Source organism: Natator depressus, chromosome 6, assembly GCF_965152275.1.
Source record: "Natator depressus isolate rNatDep1 chromosome 6, rNatDep2.hap1, whole genome shotgun sequence".
In the NCBI taxonomy this organism is placed as follows: Eukaryota; Metazoa; Chordata; order Testudines; family Cheloniidae; genus Natator; species Natator depressus.
Genome location: NC_134239.1, coordinates 28,726,653 through 28,745,493, shown reverse-complemented (window position 1 = coordinate 28,745,493; position 18,841 = coordinate 28,726,653).

Sequence of the window (18,841 nt, the reverse complement as noted above, 5' to 3'; positions counted from 1 at the left end):
ATAAGCGTTATACAGGGTAAAACAGTTTTATTTGGGGTTTGCACCCCATTGGGAGCTGGGCATCTGAGTGTTAGAGACAGGAACACTTCTTAAGCTGTTTTCAGTGAAGCCTGCAGCGTTCAGGGGACATGGTTCAGACCTGGGTCTGGGTTTGCAGCAGGCAAGCGTGTCTGGCTCAAACCAGGCAGCGTTCTGAAGTCCCAAGCTGGCAGGGGAAATGGCTCAGAGGTAGTCTAAGCACATCAGTTGGCAGTAGGGTGACCAGATGTCCCGTTTTTATAGGGACAGTCCCGATATATAGGGCTTTTTCTTATTTACCCCCCCATCCCGATTTCTCACACTTGCTATCTGGTCAGCCTAGTTGGCAGTTCCCAAGGGGGTTTCTGCGATCCAACCTGTCACAGCCTGTATTTCCCAATGTTCATATGCCCCCTTTGGAGGAGAGTAATTCCTGCTTTCCCTTAACATTCACCTGGCTGCAGAAAAGCTCATGATCTACACTGTTAGCAAACAGGAACGCTGGAAATGGTCGCTAAATAACATGCGGCATACCCCACTGCAACTGTGCCTGGCTAGATCTGAGCAAAGCATCCATGATACAACACAAAAGCAGGTTTGGAGCTTCCTTACAAAACCAACGTGCAAGCCCAGGCTAAAATAAGAGGGAGCTTAGGCCAAGATAAGGAGCTAAGGGAAGGATTTACAGTTTCAGGGGGAGGCTACAGGAATCTCAGTAGCATGGCCTGGCACAACTTGGAAGGTCTGGCTTTGAGTGTCAGGGTTTAGCCCTGAAATGCAAACTCTGGTAAAATGGAAACCAAAAAAAAAAAGTGCATGCACACGCATCCCCTGCAAAACCAACCTGCCGAGTCTCAGCTCGGGTGACACGCCCTGTCCCAAAAAGCTCCATCAAACAAGACCTTGGTGCAATAAACCCTTCACATTTCAAAATAAAGGAGAGTTTGAACTGCAGGATTTGGATCCAGATACTGAACAGCCAAAAGCTCAGATATCTTGTACATGGAGTGCTGAATCAAAACCTGAGGTCAGACCAGAAGCCATTTGCAAAGAGCATATCCACATTTGGATTTGGAGTCCCCCTGAAGCTTGCGGGCACTCAGATCAGAAATTCTGGTTCCGCTTCAAGACCATTTGTAACTAACTCCTTTCAGTACACAGGTTTGCCAGGAACTCAGGCTGCCAGCAGAACCCTACGTCCTTTTTGCAAACTGAAGCAAAACCAAGGTAGGTTAATGATGGTGTTTGTGGGCATGCTGGCTCCCCTTCAGAAAGGTCTCCATTATATTCAGGCAGGCTCATGTCTGACACACTTCCATTTTCACAGCCTCTGCCCAAATAACTTGAGTGCAGTGAGGCTGAAGTAAGATGGCGTTGCTGGGTACAGGACCAGAACATGCACGTTCTGCTGTGTAACCAATTTAACTACTACAGCACTTCAGGGTCTGGGCTCAACCAGGAGGGCGTATGCACCTTGTTCAATGCACAGATACATTGTTTAGCAAATTTGTCATTTGTTCTGAGTTAAAGAAAAATCACTGTTAGTTAAAAAGCACACACAAATCACCACCAATGCAGCTCATGAGTCATGCTCAGACAGGGATATGTTAAAGAAGCAAAACGCATTTCACTGAAAGCTTCCTTCACTCCTGTTTAGTCACATGATCCAGGAGGCAGGACCCATGCATTTCCCTGTGTGGGGATATCTAAGCAGCACAGATTTCAGGAGCAGAGCAGAGATGGGGGGTGGTGATGTAGATCACTGTAATATTTGGAGCATGTGCAAAGTGAGTATTTGACCATTTGGAAATCTTCTCTTTCCTAAACTGGCTCCTGCTTTAAACACATTTAGTTCCCTTTGCCTTGACGACAGGGAATATTTGGTTTGTACCAATGCAGCATTCTGCTCCCTTTGTGAAATAGGACACACATAATCTCGTTAACCAAGAGGAGTCGAGCAGGGTTTCATTTGCGCAGAATCACTGAATTCTTCGCTTTCACATCTGCTCTGGTATACTTCATTTATATGTTAAAAAAAAAAGCATTCTACAGCAGATCTGAATAGGAAGCTTTATAAATACTCTCTCTATTAACCTCTTTACCTGCACTGACACTGACAGAGAACATTCAGTATGACAAGCTGAAATTCATCCCTAGTTCTGGGACCAATCAAAAGCTCAAATAATCTGAAAACAGATCCATATGAACTGCTGGCTCCATTTTAAATATAAACATTTCTTGTGCTATTGTCCATCCTGTTGGCAAGCCAAGATTTAATTCCTAGACAACTAATCTCGTCTGAAATATTTTCGTAAAGATAGACTTGGGCTCTCTGTTTTACAAAGGGAAAGTCTCCCAAGCAGAGAGTAGTTCACAAGGGCTGGTCTGAGTAAAGAATCCATTACACAGGCCTGTTGGTCCTAGGATTCCCTCTACTGAAATGTGTTTGGTAGCCTCTTGTGTTTCCAACCACAATTCAGTTATTTGCCATGAAATACAGAGCTATCCTAGTGCAAAAGATGTGCCTTTTCTGACCTTCCAAGGGGTTATTTTTGACTTCTCTTTTATGCCCAAGATCTCTTACATAGGTCACACACTGAATTAACTGACCTTTAAAAAACCCTTTGCCCGAGGGGTCAGAAACACTGCAGATGATTCATTATTCTCCCTTTTAAAACATGTCCTTCTCACACTCAAATCCTGCAGACACCAAAGCCATGTGCATGAATATTTTATAGATTGACTATTATGGATAAATGTCAACAGGCAAACAGCAGATTGCCTATGCGGATACATTTACTGCAGTACAGATAAGCAGCAGGAACAAAGATTTAAAAAAAAAAACAAGGGGCCATCTGGTGGTAAGCACTACCTCAGATGTATGGAGTACTCAACTTTCAATGCTCTGCCCCTCACAGGATCAAGTCCATTTGTGCATTTGATGTACTTCCCTCGTCATAATCATGCACAACTAGTTAGAAACAATGCAAGAATTGGTGGACCAATGTCAACCAAATATATGGACCCAGGCCCAGAATTAAACAATTGAAAATAACAAATACACCTTACCCACATTCTCCTGAATATGCAAACAGGCTTTGTATTGCATTCTGATGGCCACAGGCCTGGGCTCTATTTACCTAGTGGCTGAAGCGAATTCTGGAGTCAATACCCTCCCAATAAACTGAAAACATTTTACCTCAGTTTGCAGGGACTGAGCGTGAGGAGATCAGTTGATCCAGCTGCCACATTTGTAGGTGGGAAGGAAGGTGATTAGTCAGAGATGACTAGATGACCAGGAGTCAAGGCAAGGGACTTTATAGATCAAAATCAAAATCCTGAGTTTATTTTACATCTGATTCCCATTGAGGGTCCACAACAATATGGTACTAAATTGTATCTTTCAGAGTAACAGCCGTGTTAGTCTGTATTCACAAAAAGAAAAGGAGTACTTGTGGCACCTTAGAGACTAACCAATTTATTTGAGCTTACTGCTTACTGCTCAAATAAATGGGTTAGTCTCTAAGGTGCCACAAGTACTCCTTTTCTAAATTGTATCTGTAACTCTCCTTCCTTCTGACATAAAAGCATTAAATATTAAAAATATTTAATAGAACATGCAATTAATCGAATGCACCACCGTACACAAAGGGGCCCCAAAAGATGGCAAACAATGACCAAATCAGGGTGAAGATGGTCAGAAACAGAAATGCTGCACTAATTAGCAAAGAACATCCCTAGCACACATGCACAAGGTGAAAAAATTCCAAAGACAGAGCTTCCAGAAGGCCAGACCATACACCAGAGCATGGAGCAGCAGTACCAGCCAATCAGGGTGTTGCCAATTTTTCATTATTATTATTATTATTTTTTTTTACAGTCACACTTATTTTAAAATATATTTGCATCCTTCGCATTGCCACACCCTGGTTGTTAGTGCAAGCACCAGCCAGCTGCTTAGTACATATGGATGTGGTAGACTGTATGTAAAGCGAAATAAAGAGAAATCTTATCAACAGGATTTCAGATTTTTTTATTTATATATTGATCCTGGAATTTACCTCCTAAGAGGAGCTGAGCGCCCTCAACTCCCATTGTCTTGGCTAGAAATGTGGGCACTCACTCCTGGGCAGGATCGGAATCTATACAACTTGTTTTCTTTACATTTGTTCTTTTTCTCTTAGGAGTCAGATGTTCTATTTCCCTTGGGGAACAGTCACACTCATGTTATTAAGCAAGATTTATTGTGGCTTGCAAAGCAACATGGCTACATTGAATTTGTTCAGTGTGATCTGGATAAAGGCACAGGGGACTGGGATTCAATGACCTCTGAGTTCTAGTACTAGATGTACTACTGACTCACTGTATATCCTTGAGGAAGCAGCAACGGTTCTGTGCCTCAGTTTCCCCGTCAGAAAACCGAGGGCAACAAGAATACTTAATTATCTAGAAGGGTGGGGAGAGAGTTACTTAATATTGTGAAATGCCTTGAAGAATGTAAGTGTAACCTTGGGCAAGACATTTTGCCTCACTGTGCATCTGTTTCCCTCTTACCCATTGTCTTATTGAGATTTTAAGCTCTTTGAGGTGGAGTCTTTCTTTTGCTACATATTTGTACAGTGCCTAGCACAGTGCCACCTTGATCTCAGTTGGGGCTTCTAGGCCCTACAGTAAATAAAAAATGATAGGTGCCCAGTATCAGTATCCTAGTACTGTGATGCAAGCTCAGCTAGCTAGTACCTGTCACCTGCTTACAGTTTGTTACTGTTTTCAGCTGTGCTGCATGATGAGCCTGAACCAACAGACTGTTTCATATAGGACACCATCAATCGTGCCTCACCTCAAGCTGCCTGCTCTGTCCAGTGCCGTTTTCCTCGTTTGAAGGCTGCCGCCAGGTTAAATGACGGAATTGTACACAATATCCAGAGCCATACAGACAGATCTGTGCCTCACCCTAATGAAAAGTAGGGGGGAGGCTGTAAAAAACACCCCTTTGTTGAGATGGGCCAAAACCACCACTCCTAGACCTAAGCTGCCCCAAACTCTGGGCACAGCTGGCAGGGGATCCAAATCTGAACTCTGTGGCTAACCTCTAGGTTTACAATGGGCAGAACCAGATCTCTAACTCCAAACCCCTGCCTCCCCCAGGCCATTGGGAGAGTTCAGACCCCATGGCCTGCCCACCTCAAACCCATACTGATAGTTTATATCATACAACAGCTAATTAACTTAAAGCCAATGTGTCTCTGCGTAGACTAGCACAAAACCTCATCTCTAATTATTTACATAAAGCAACACTAGGTAGAGGCAGCAGAAAGCCAAGGGGGCTTGACCAGTAAGCAGAAGGCTTGCTTACTATCTCCTTGTCTGGCTGGTTCTCACGCAAAGACAGCAGAGCTACTGAAGGGACAGGGAAACCTTCCCCTTGAAAATGGCTCCATTTCAACTCGAGGCACTTTTTTTTGCCAAGAATATATGTGCTAGGATTGATATTTAGCTACCCCCCCCTTTTTTTTTTTTGGTTAGTTCCTTACGGCAGGGACTGCCTGCGTTCTATACTCACACAGAGCCTAGCACAATGGGGTCCTAGTCCATGTTTAGGATCCTTACGCACTAACAGTCCAAATAAATAATAAGTGACTTTTGCATACTGTTTCCCCAGAGCAGAGCCTTTAACTATACCTTAAAAAGGTTCTGTTACCTGATGAAGAACTAGCCAGCCTACTTCTCCCAGCTTGATGTTGAAAGAGCCTGGCTCTGTGAAACAATCAGCCACTCCCTATTACTGCTGCTAGGGCTGAGCCAGCTCAGCTGCAGCGCTTTTAAAGCACCTCAGGTGTGGCACTGAGCTCTGGAAATGAGGCCAGGATAACACAGGTCCTACAATGATTTAGTTCTGTAACTATATCTATGGTAAAGAGAACACTTTGATCAGATATGAATAAAAGCTATGGAGAAGTTACTGATTATCTCTATCTTGTCTTTCATTTATTTTTATATCTGACTTGGCCACCTGCCCGGTGTCATGAAAAAGGGTTTATAAATCCTATAATCATCTTCACTATCTTTTAAATGCTAATTTCTAGGTGACTGTTACCACTGGCACTAATATTCTGCACCACAGGGAACAAATATTAGAACCATTGCATGCACTGTGCCCAAAATGGCCTAAGTGGATTGTTAATCTCTTTGTGGGACTCAGTGCACTGCCTCCCACTATAGATATATTTTTTTTTAAAACACTGTGATTTCATTAACCAATCTAAGTTATTAACCAATCAGGATGCTGTTACTATATTAACCAATTGCAGTTGATAAAAATATTTGGTCAGTCATTTTGCTGTGAGAATAATCTATAAAAACTAAGTATTTCCCCATCATACTGTTTAAATATGACCAGTACAATAGTAAATGGAACGATGAATTCACACAACTGTGGCTCTTTTGGGTACCCCGATCACTAATCTGGCTCCTCACCCACTGAGGCCTGAGTATCACTCTGGTAGAGATAAGGGCAAGCGTGAGTCCCGGCAGGTGAACGTGTAGTGCTGGGGAAAGGCAGCACCCTGCCAGCCTCTCCTCCCAGTCCCAGGGCTGCTGTTCTGAAGCAGCCAGCAGCAAAATCCTGTGGCCTCTTGGTGGGGACTGTGAACAATCCAGCCCCATGGCTGCTCTGGGCAGGGGGCCACAGCACCTCCCCGCCAGGTGGCTTGCGCCACCCGTGAAGAGCCAGAGCCGTTCCCAGAATAAAGACTTCCTTGGGTCAGTGCTGGAGCCACCCCGACGCCGCACAGTGCAGGAAGGAGCTGAAGCCCTTGAGCGAGCTGTACTCAGGGGGGTTTGCCCAAAATTATGGGGTTTAAGCATTTTTCTACTCTGCCGATCTGTAAATTTTGATTACTATTGATGGAAATATTTGTTTGTCGGTTTGTGTGTGTTGTGAAATAAATGTTTACCAACATTTACCAATAACCTTTCACTACTTTTACATTTATCATCTAATCTTTCACCACTGAAGCAGTGGCAGGGATCTGCAGTATTCCTCTGGTATCACTGTAGAATCGACCTTACTATCATTTATGGAAAGTCTTACTTCTTGAAATCTTCAGGGTTCTTAATTTCAAGACACTAGTTAGTAAAGGGGTAATACGAATATTTAGCTCCTGTAGCAGGTTTAGGACTAAGACCTAAAAGCAGATTTTTTTCATTAGGCTCGCACTGAAAGTCAGGTGCCATACTCCCTAGGCTTCTTTGAAATCCTAGCCTAAATGAGTTGGCCAAAGTCACTCAGCAGATCAGAAAGTGCCCTGTCACTACATAAGGCTGCCTCCCCATCTCTTATCTGTCTGTATGCTCCACACTTATCCTCTGGTATCTGTGCAGAAACAAAGACTATGGAGAACAGCATGAAAAAGGGATATTTTGGATAAAGCTCACTACTCAGGACTCAATAGAGTCCTACATAATGGCTAATGCCTGCATGGATAATTTTATTCTCCTCGTAAAGTAAGGCAAGTCCAGGGCTTTTGCTCAGCTCTGATTACGCAATGGTGCATTAAACCTAAAATAATTAAAATTGTGATTTAGGAAGCCATTGTTAGCAATATAGTTTTAGCTATGTAGCATCATAATAATATGACAACACCTTGCTTAAATAGAACTTTTCAGCTATAGAGCTCATGGCACTCTCCAACTGAGGTATGCATCCTTAGCCTCATACTACAGAGGGGGAAACTGAGGCACAGTGAAGTGACTTGCTTAAGCTTATCCAGCAGGCCAGTGGCCAAGGCAGGAATAGAATCTAGGTCTCCTGAGTCCCACCTCAGTGCTCTCTCCTCTAGGACACTGCATCAGTGAACAAATCCTCCATGACTGTATAATTGGGAAGCACATAGAACTTTTTTGGTGGGGGAAAAGTCAACGTACTTAGAAGTTTTGAGTATTGAAGTGTGTAAACTAGGAAACAAAAATAATTGGTAACCAGCTGGAGAGCCTGTTAGGCCATCTCAATAAACACCTATGGCGATATAATGAAAAGTTCCCCCAGAAGGTGTAGGATTTTCAGATTTTGTCAGTTACGTATAAAATCACCACTTATATTTCAGTTACATTTCCCTGATGTTTATTTTTTTACCTTAGTAAGATTTCAAAATGTGTGGAAATTTCCAGAAATGAGAATTGCATCAGCTAACCCCACCCAATGACAATGCAAACACCCCCCCCCCAAAAAAAACCAGTGTTAAGACTTCAGCCAGCACCTCCTTCTAATAAGTAGCAAGAGCTCTAGGTCTTTGTAATTCCAGTTGGCTCTGCCCCAAGGATATTTGCATGTGTGGGAACAGATAAAGAGCGAGACAAAATTGTGAAGATTATTTATTATGGCAAATCAGTTGGGTGCATAGAAATCTGTTAGTGCAAGCTAAGAGGGGATCCATTTTTGAGCCTTTGGTTCTCTATAGGTTAGTACAAACCCTTGAAGTGGGAATATTACAGATGACCGAAGAGCACAGGGACATGTATAAACATGATTATTTTATGCACTGTACAATGTATTTCACCCTGCTACACATGTAACAATCACTAAAGTTCTCACTCAACCATACTTTGTTATTTCTGGTTTTGGGAACACAGGACTGGAAGGGACCTTTTGGGACATCAAGTCCACTCCCTGCCGTCACATAATCATCTGAATGACAATAAAAGATACACCTCAATCCTTTTTATCTGATTTCACTCAGTCCATTTTAGGGTCTGGTCTAGTCTACTCAACTTAAGGTATGTCTAAAGCACCTAGCAGCATGGCATCTAAGTGCCAATCCTGAACCCCTTGATTATAATAATTAGCAATTTTACAGGTTTACATGTTTGAACTATTTTATCACTGTTAGCTAGCTAATACTCAGAATCTCACTATGAGGGGGTAGTTAAATATTATCATTTTACAGATGGAAAAACTGAGGCAGAAAGATGAAGGGACTCATCCCAGGCTGCAGAGCAAATTAATGGGTAAACCAGGATTTAGATTAATAGATTCATAGGCCAGAAGGGACCACTGTGATCATCTCATCTGGATCTCCTGTATCACACAGGCCACGGAACTTCTTTGAAATAATTCCTAGAAAAGATCTTTTAGAAAACCATTCCCATTTGAACTCAGAACATCCTGATGCTCAGTCCCCCGATCTTTACTTCAGAACACACTGCCTGCTTCTGCAGACAAAACCCAATGGAGTTCATTGGGAGTGCAGCCCAAGCAAGAACTTCAGAATTGAACCCCAAAAATGACCCCGTGCATGTTGTAGCTTCATGTCTTCTCATCTTCGGAGTGGTCAGTATCAGCTTTGAGTTGGTTTTCCAGAGAAAAAGGACACATGCAACTGACAAGAGACACCAAGATTGAACAATACTTTAAACTCTACAGCAAAGTATCAAAATGGAGATAAAACCTCTTAATGCTGTAGATTCCCCCCCCCCAGAATATTGGAAACATCTGATGTGATGGATAATCTAAACCCATGTTCTCCCATATGGTAGCGAGCCTTAGCTTACAATTAAAGCTACCTCATATCACTCAGCTGAAAAAAAAAAAAAATCCAGACTGAAGAGAATGTGGTATAGGTAATTTCTGCTACTTAATCAGGGCCTAATTCTATGTCCATCAAAATAAATGGAAAGACTCCCATTGTTTTCAGTGGGCATTGGATGTGCTCCTAGCCCAGGGTTGGGCAAACTACGGCCTGGGGGCCATATCCGACCCTTCAGACATTTTAATCTGGCCCTCGAGCTCCTGCCAACCGGGAGTGGGGCTGGGGTCTGGCCCCGCTCCGCGCAGCTCCCAGAAGCAGCAGCAGTATGTCCCCTCTCTGGCTCCTATGCACAGGGGCAGCCAGGGGGCTCCACACACTGCCCCCACCTCAAGAGCCACCCCCACAGCTCCCATTGGCCAGGGACCATGGCCATTGGGAGCTACAGGGGCGGCACCTGCAAACGGGGCAGCATGCCGAGCCACCTGGCTGCATCTCCGAATGGGAGCCGGAGAGGGGACATGCTGCTGTTTCCGGGAGCTGCTTCAGGTAAGCACTGCCTGGAGCCTGCACCCCGATGCCCTCCCACCCCCCAAACCCTTTGGTCCCAGCCTGGAGCACCCTCCTTCACCCCCAACCCCACCCCAGAGCCCATACCCCCAGCTGGAGCCCTCCCCCCTGCACCCCAACTCCCCAGTTTCATGAGCATTCATGGCCCACCATACAATTTCCATACCCAGATGTGGCCCTCAGGCCAAAAAGTTTGCCCACTCCTGTCCTAGCCTCACAATTTCAGCTGCCCCATTTTTATTTTAACTCAAGGGGGTGATTTTTGAAGCCTGTGAAAATGGAGAGAGAAGGCCAGTCATGTTATAGAGAGGACAAGATTCCCCACAGAGATTTGAAGGATTTGAAAACACTTTAGTAACTTTATATATACACCTCACCCATTGCCATTGCAATGGAGGCAGTAGCTAGGCAGGTAAGGTATGGGGGCTGGGAGGGGAAATGCAGGCCTACATCCACATAAGCAAAGTCAGCCATTTAAAAGGAGGACTAAGAGAGATTTGGTCTCCTGTCCTTGGAAGGGAGAAGGGGAGAGAGACCATCCAAGTGCAGGAACAGTGCCCTTCATCAGCATATTCCATACTGCTTGCATTGGCATGGGCCTCCTTTGGTTAAATCTCTGAGACAGAAAATCAACGTCAGTCATGCCTGAAGATTTCTCTCCTCTCGCGTGTGCCTCGGCCCCACAATACACACAAGAAAAATGTTGGCATTTGCCATCCTATTTTCCACCAAATAATTCGGGTGAATTAAATGCAAACATCATAAAACCAGACAGGTTTCAACATGTCATGGTGCTCAATCTGCTGTATCGCCACCTTGGGATTGTCTAGACTAGGATAAAAACAATATATATTTTAAAACATGTTAGCTCACCTACGTTAACTAAACTCCAGTGCAGACAGGGCAAGTTGTTTTTTAACCTCTGTTGGCTGGTTGAGGTGAACCCTAGAAGGAGTTATTAGCAATAGAGATGATTTTGGTCTTTGTGGCAAACACAGATTCCATGCAGGTGCACAGAGCTGATATCACTGCAATGGAGGCCCCGTGATACACTGGAAACTATGACTGTTTTTAATTTTGCTTGGCTTACAGGATGAAAAGTGTACAAATAAGAACCTTTTCTCTTTTGGGAGCCTGGAGTTCACCTCAGCCCATTAAAGTGTTAAACAACAGCTTGCCCTCTCTGCTCTAGAGTTTTAAATCATATAACCAAAGGGTTTTTTAAAAATACCCCTTTTAGCTTAGGGTCGACAGGCCCCTTGTCCTACTGCCAAAAACTTCAACAGTGTATATGGGAAAAAATATTCTTTCCTGACCAACTCTCCTACAGATGATCATTTTGTACCCTGAAGCATGATGTTTAACTACCTGTATGTTTTAGACCCTGGTGTCTGGCACCCAACTCCATTTTGGTATGTGAAAAAATGCCAAGTCAGCAATGAGCTACTCAGATGAATACAAAGTTGCTGAAAGTGAGGATTCAGGGAAGCGTAACTAAACTTCCTGACCCCTCCTTCCAAGTCTTTTCCTCAGGATGCTCTGTGAACCAGGAATAATGTAAAATGACAGCACTGGAGTAAGTCACTTTGTTTTTTCTACATTCATTCCACAGCAGATTTACTCCTCCCTTCCCCAGCGCTTCCCCTTCCACAATTATTGCAATTCCTTTCCTCCCCCAGGCCACATGTCACAAGCACCTGCCAATCCTGATGCAGCAGCACCGAACAAAGCATGTCTAGCATTACAGCCTGCAGGTTTTAGTATCTAATCTGACAGTTGTATTTAGAGAGCGAATGGACAATATTTAGTTGCTCTTCTGTCTCTGGATTTCACAATGGTGCAGGCAATACTCTTTCCTCCAATTGTGTATGTTTGTGATCTTTTTCCTCACCTGTGATTTTTCTCTAAGGCTCTATTACCATTCACAGCCATACCAGTCTGGGCTGCACTTCTCATCAGCTCTCCAGAGCAGGACTAGGTCACATCAGCAGCTGCACGAGGATCTTAAAGGAACCCCTTATTTGAGGAAATGGTGTTGGTGAGCGTAAAAGCCATGATGGGTGGTTCCTCCACTGACAGTACAGAATTTAGGAGAAGAGCATGAGTTTTGCATAGAACAAGGTAAACTTGAATCTACAGAGACTGGCAGACTGCCACAGTCAGGAACAGTTGAGAGTTACGCTTAAAGAGAATGCAGATGCTGCACATATGGGGAGAAATTAAAATAGCAGTACAGCTTCTCTTAATTTGTGAAACTAACTGCAACAACCAAAGAGGCAAACCACATGAAGTGAAATTATGAAGTGGGATTCAATGGCATCACTATCAAGAGTGGGAAGATGTGGTTAGGAAATGTGTTAGCTACCACTTGTGAGCATGCTTTTAACACCTGGTTTAAACAGAGACAGCATTTAAAAACACTATCTGGTGGTGGGGCCAACCATTGAGCCAGTAATCACACATTTTTAAAGGTGTTAAGTCTGTCTATATTAGGTGCTGGCAACACACATTTTAAACAGCACTTAATACCTGCTAGCTAACGTGTCTTAAAAAAATATATTTTTCCTAGTCTAGACAAGGAGACTGTATATCCTGGCCTCACACAGCTTAATGAAAAAGGGAGGGTCCGGGAAGGTATGAGAAAGTGGTCTTTTCTCCAGAATGCTAATTAATCACTGACATTAAATAGCTATTCACAAAAACAGACAAATTCCCCTTCCCATCTCAATTACTCAGGTTTCAGGCTTCTGTGATAGCCTAATTTCACTAATTCTTCAATTATCATAGAGCTTTCCAAGGGCAGCCAAGGCCTACATTTCAATGCTTAAAAAAAAAAAAAAAAAATCCAAAAGTCAACCTAAAAAATCCTTCTAAGTCTCCTTATTCCTCATATAGAAACCCTCCACCCCGTTATGCAAGGGACCTTTAACGTGGTCGGCGATAACGTTTGTAAATATCCCGTGCCTCAGTTTCCCCAATTGTAAAATGGGGCTCAGGCGCCTCACTTAGCTCCCAGGTAATCTTTAAAAACCAACTCCCCTGCACGGCACGTCCTGACCTCTGCATCGAGCCAAGGCCCCTTCGCAAACAGCCTGGTTTCCACGCAAGGCTGCAGAGAGCCCGCAGCTGCCTGAGCAAACGGCGCCGGGGTTCACTCATCCCCACACGCCTCGGCGGGACCCTGCACCCGGCTAGGGTCCCCTCCTGCCGCATCAGCGCGCGCTGCCCCCAGGCGGCCCCGCACGCGCTGCGTCCGTGCAGACTCGCTCGCTCGCTCGCCCGCCGAGCCAGGGCCAGGGCCAGGGCCGGGCCGGCCCAGCCCCAGCCCCAGCCCCAGCCCCCGCCCCCGCCCCCGCGCCCACCGTGCAGGCGGGCACGTCCCCACCCGGGCTCTGGCCCAGCGCGCTCCGCCCCTGCTGGCCGCACGTCAGCCGCGGAGCCCTATTTATATCCCCCGCCCCTCCCCCCGGCCAGCAGCGCCTGTGCCAGAGGCGGCCCGGGCTCCAAGCGGGCCGGCTGGGAGAGACTGGAACGGGCAGCTCCGCAGCTCCTTTGCGAGCCCGCAGGCGGGAGTGCGGCGCTGCAGTATCTCCCAGCCCGGCCGCTTGGTGCAAGGGCAGCTCTGTGCACAGGCGCTGCTAGAGCCGGGGGGAGGGCCGCTAGGATGGGGGGGGGTTAGTTGCATAATCCGCCGAGTCACTTGTATTTATTTTTTTTTTGGGGGGGGGGGGAATTATTTAAACCTGTGGCTCCTCGGTTGGGTTTGAGGGAGGGGTAGGAGGGCTCTGTGCTGCGATCCCTGGCCACACGGGTGGTGCGGGTTATATAAGCCCCTGGGTCACTGTTTTGTGCGGGAGCGCTGGCTGGGTTCTGCTTCTGTGCTCCCTGGGTCACTGCGCTGTGGGTGTGGGGTACACAGAAGGGCTACGTAGCCTCTAGTAACTGAATTGCTTTTAGGGACAGATGAGTTACAGGTATCGGATCCCTGGGCCACTGTAACTCTGGGGGGGGATGGAAGGGTTAGTTATACAGCCCCTGCGCACTGGGAGGGTTATGGCAGCCCTAGGTAACAGTACTTTGGGGGACGTGGTGGTGATTCTGGCTGCAGTCTCTGGGTCACACTGATTTTGCAGGTGGACTGGGGCAGTAGGCACCGTGGCTACGTGCCGTGTGTTCTGAGTTCTTCCCCAAGCTGCAACATCCGCTTTAATCATCGATTGAGTCACTGCTGTGGAGCTGTTACATGCAATTATCTTTTTACTGTTGCTGACCTTGGAGCCCAGTCAGGGTGCTTCCTTGCTGTGTGATGGGCAAGCCCCTGGGGATGATGAGGGTGCCGCACTCAGATTGCAGGCTCCTGTTTAGCTGATCCCCCTTTACAGGGGTTGCTTAGGGTCGCTGGGCTGCAAAGGACCTGATCCTGTCTGAATTGGGTGGAGGGGAGAATCTTGCGGTTGCTGGTGGCTTGGCTGCTTAGCGTGGAGGATTGCAACGTGTGCAGTGAACTTCGTTACTTCTCTCCAGATTACTGCACCCAGACACACCCGAGCACTTTCCCTTGGGCAACACAGCATGGTGAATTCTGGGGGGTGAAGGCGGGGCTAGCTTCTGCCTGTGGCTGGAGAGGGGAAGTGAAATTCGTGTCCAGAGTGGGAGTTAGCTTGGCTGGCCCTTGCAGTTCTTCCTGGCACAGGGCATAGGAGGCGGCTGGGCAGATTGGGCATGCGAATGAAAGGAGGGTTACTCTTGCATGGGTTAGCAGACCCTGACCCCTAGTCAGGCAGAGTCAGAACTCAGCTGCCCCTTTAACACACTGTGAGGACCAATCTTCCGCTAGCCCCTCTGGCTGGAGCAGGACTGAGCACACAGAGGAGCTGAAACAGCACTGAGCTGCTTGAGGTGGTGCTTGGGCTGATCTTCCCTAGATGAAACCAGGGAGCCCCCACCTTGATCAAGCAAAACTTGCTGCAGGCAATAACACTGCAAGGGCTTGTAGGGAGCAGCCAGGGGGTGGGTGGATGGTGGTGTGTGCCTACTCCTAAAATGTCAGAGACGTGTCCAACCTCTGAGCCTGTGCTGGGTGAATTCGGGGACTCCCACCATCCCTAAGTCTGCCTCTGCTCATGAAGCTGAGCATGGCAAAGGGCTCTAACAGCCTTGGCTGGCATTCCAGTTATTGCCCCTTGGCAGCGGTGTGGAACCCAGCCCCAGCCATTTGCATTTGGGTCTGGCAAGACATTAGGGTTGGCAAGCTGACAGCCCCTGGTCTGTGTTGGATTCCAGCTACGATACAACATCCCACTGTGTTAATCTGATGCTCTGTGAGGAAGAAGTACAGCTACGCAAACATGACACAGTGCAGGGGAAAAAATAGCCCAATTAATATTTGTGGTCCCATTTGTTTAAACAAACATTGTGTAAAACAAAACAAAACCCCAACCAACCAGTGTGTTTTGGGTCCGTATCTGCTGTCTTAGATAGCTATTTAATTTGATCAGTGAGGAATGGAGCCAGTGCTGTTAGTGAAGTCTGAGTCATGGGAGTCCTAGGTTAGTTCTCTAGAGGTGGGCATTTTTATAAATTAACAGTGTTTTCTTACTACATGGCATCGCTTTCTGTAATTTTTTTTAAACCTTATGGTGATAGTGCATATTTAGGAGCTAAAAGTAGAGCTAACTTAGAATTAATGATTTTCCTCATCCTTAAGGAGACCCTTTGTAAAGCTTGTGGTTGGTTGTAAAGCAAAAGTCATAAAACACAACATAGGCACAGAGTCACATATTAAATAGATGCAATCAAGTATTGATTTCACCTGACAATGGATCTATGCAGTAGCTTTCATGCTGTGTACAGATGCTTGATTCTTCGTGACTATCCCTGAGCCCTAACTCCTTGGGGGGGAATAATATCCCACAAACGTATATTTTACAGTTGATATACTTCTATTAGCCCTTGATCCAAACAGGATGTATCATTTCCTGTCTAAATTTTATCTCATGGAGGACTTGGCACATGTGGAGATGCCTTAGAGCAGCAGTTCCCAATCTTTACTGGTTCACGTACCACCTTTTAAAAAATGTGTTGGACAAATCTGGCCTATGGAGAACATGTGGGTATCTCATGTTATGCAGTGCTCTGGGAAGCAGAGATGTTCCATGTCGAAGCCCGTGACTCTGGTCTCTTTGCTAGGGGCGATACATAGGAAAACTGATGTTAACTTGTCTTGTACTGCATAGAGGCCCTGGTGAGGGGCCTTTCATGCCAGACCCTGTACCACATGAACTAAAGACAGCCTGGCAGAGCTTACACTTATCATTTATCCAATATGCCATAACTGTAACCTACTTTACAGACAGAGGAGAGGATGTGACCCTGCTGCTTGGGAGATGCAATGTGATAGGAAGATGAAGTGACTCCTAGTCCCTGTGTATATTTCCTACTGTAAAACACTTAAGTGATGGAGTCTGTTGTTTGGTTAAAAGAAAGCCGCCACACCCCCCCCCCCCCCAATCTTTATCTCTGTCCCTAGATTTCATTGGGCAAAACCTGTCCCACTGGCATAACACAGCAAGTCCTATTCTCCCCCCTCCCCCCTGGCCACATCTGGGCAGCTATTTTTACTCACTCCCCTGGCTGCACTGAACTTGGCTAAGAGGGCAGATGGCAACAGTGGCTCTCCTGGGACTTAGATCCCGAAGAGGAAGGCTGTTGGGCCACAGGGTGCCATTTCTTGAGTCTGCTGGCTGGGTGGTTCCTCGCTCCCACTGGTAACTGCAGACGGCCTCTATTAGAAGAGCAGCAGGAGTCTACCACACAGTTGGAGTAACTGGGAGCTGGAGTCAGTCCTTGCATCAACACCAGCAAGATTGGATGGGGTCTGAATTGAGGGGAAAAAACACTAAGGTGACTCCAGGCTGGAGTCTGAAGACCAGGACTCCCCACTGGGGTGCCTTCCTCCACAAAGACCAGTTATATTGACACCCAGTGGAAGGGGAGAATTTCTGGTGCCAATCTGTACATACTTAGAACCAGTGAAGTGCCTGCCACTTCCCAGGGGTGGTCAGGATTGTGTTTCCTGCTTTTTCTTCCCCTTGGTGGGAAAGAAGCAGTTTATTTTGAAGTGTATGTAAGTGCCTCTGAAAGGGGCCAGAATCATAGCTCCTAGCTACTGAATCCCTTCATCCACAGGAGCAACAAAGCAGTAGCAGTGCAAACTTGCACCTCTCAGTGCTGACCCTGAGGGACATGCTGGAGCAGGGGGTTCATTGTTCTGGCCCATTCTCTGTCCTGTCTTTGAGGAATGATAGTGGCTTTGTACAGCTCTTCAAAAGAAGCAGCACGTGTCTCACAAATACCCATGAATAAACCTGGGGGAGGGGAACAGTTTCAGAAGTTTGTAGGTCACTTAAATGCTTTTGGAAAGGTTACCCTATATGTTACTGCTTATGTCAGTGGAATTTGAAATTGTCCTAAGCCTCTCCTCGATTGACTTCCCACATCCCAGCCAAAGATATCCCCCATAGCCTTAAACTACTAGCAATCTGCCAGATTGGATTAAAAGTAATGATAAACATTAAGGCTGTTTCCCAGTGGGAATGTCTGACGCTTAAATAAAGGAACCAGCCCCCTAAGCTGTGGCTCAGATTAAGTAATATTTTAAAGACTTCCCCACCAAACTACTGACCATCTTTGTCAATCAAATGACATACATGGACCGTATAGTACCAGGTACCTAACGAGCAGGTATGTGACTGAAGAACTGGATATATTACTAATGGCATATTTAAAACTATGATCATGAATATTCATGTTGCCTTACCAGACCCTCACTCCTATCTTCCTTGTGATGTAACATGCAGCTGAAATAGTTGTGAATGCAGAAGCCATAGGGGAAGTTATTCTGCTGGCACAACCAGAGATGCAGTGTACTCCTCTTGTAAAAATATTCTACCCCGGGGGGGGGAAAAGTTAACTGGCTCATTAATGGAAATTCCTCAAATGCACCTTAAAACTAATTAACAAGAGAATTTAGGGAGTCTGGTCACCCACTCCCGCTTACATGGCTGGGAAGTCTGAAGTGAACTTGACAAGGTCTTTTCTGCCCGTATTCTAGAACTTAAGATACAGAAAGGCCCTCGTAAGTCATTTAGGCTAGGTCTACACTACAGCAGCTGCACTGATGCAAGTGTGCCACTGTAGCACTCTAAGCTGCTGGGAGAGAGCTCTCCTGTCGGCTTAACTCCTGCCTTCACGAGCAGCGGTAGCTGCGGCCACAGGAGAAGCTCTCCCATTGACTTAAGCGCCGGTGTGGACAGCGTTAGGTTGTATACTTGCGTCACTCAGGGGTGCAGACCATTCACACCCAAGTGATGTAAGTTACACCAAAGTAATTTGTAGCGTAGACGTAGCCTGAGTCTAGCTCTAGTACTAGGCCTGATCTACACTAGACAATTAGGTCAGCATAACTACATTGCTCATGGGTGGGGAAAAATCCACGAGTGGCATAGTTAAGAACTCTTCTGTCAACCTAGCTACTGCCTCGTGGGGAGGTGGATTAGCTATGGCCCCCCCCCATCTGCATAGGTAGTGGCTACATGGACCTGCTATTGCTGCACAGCTGTAGGAATTTAAGCAAAGATAAGCCCCTTGCTGTTGGTGCAGTAGAATACCCTTTGCCAGACAGTGCTGTACTCTGAAACCCAGAGAAGTGGCTTTATTTAACTAAAAAA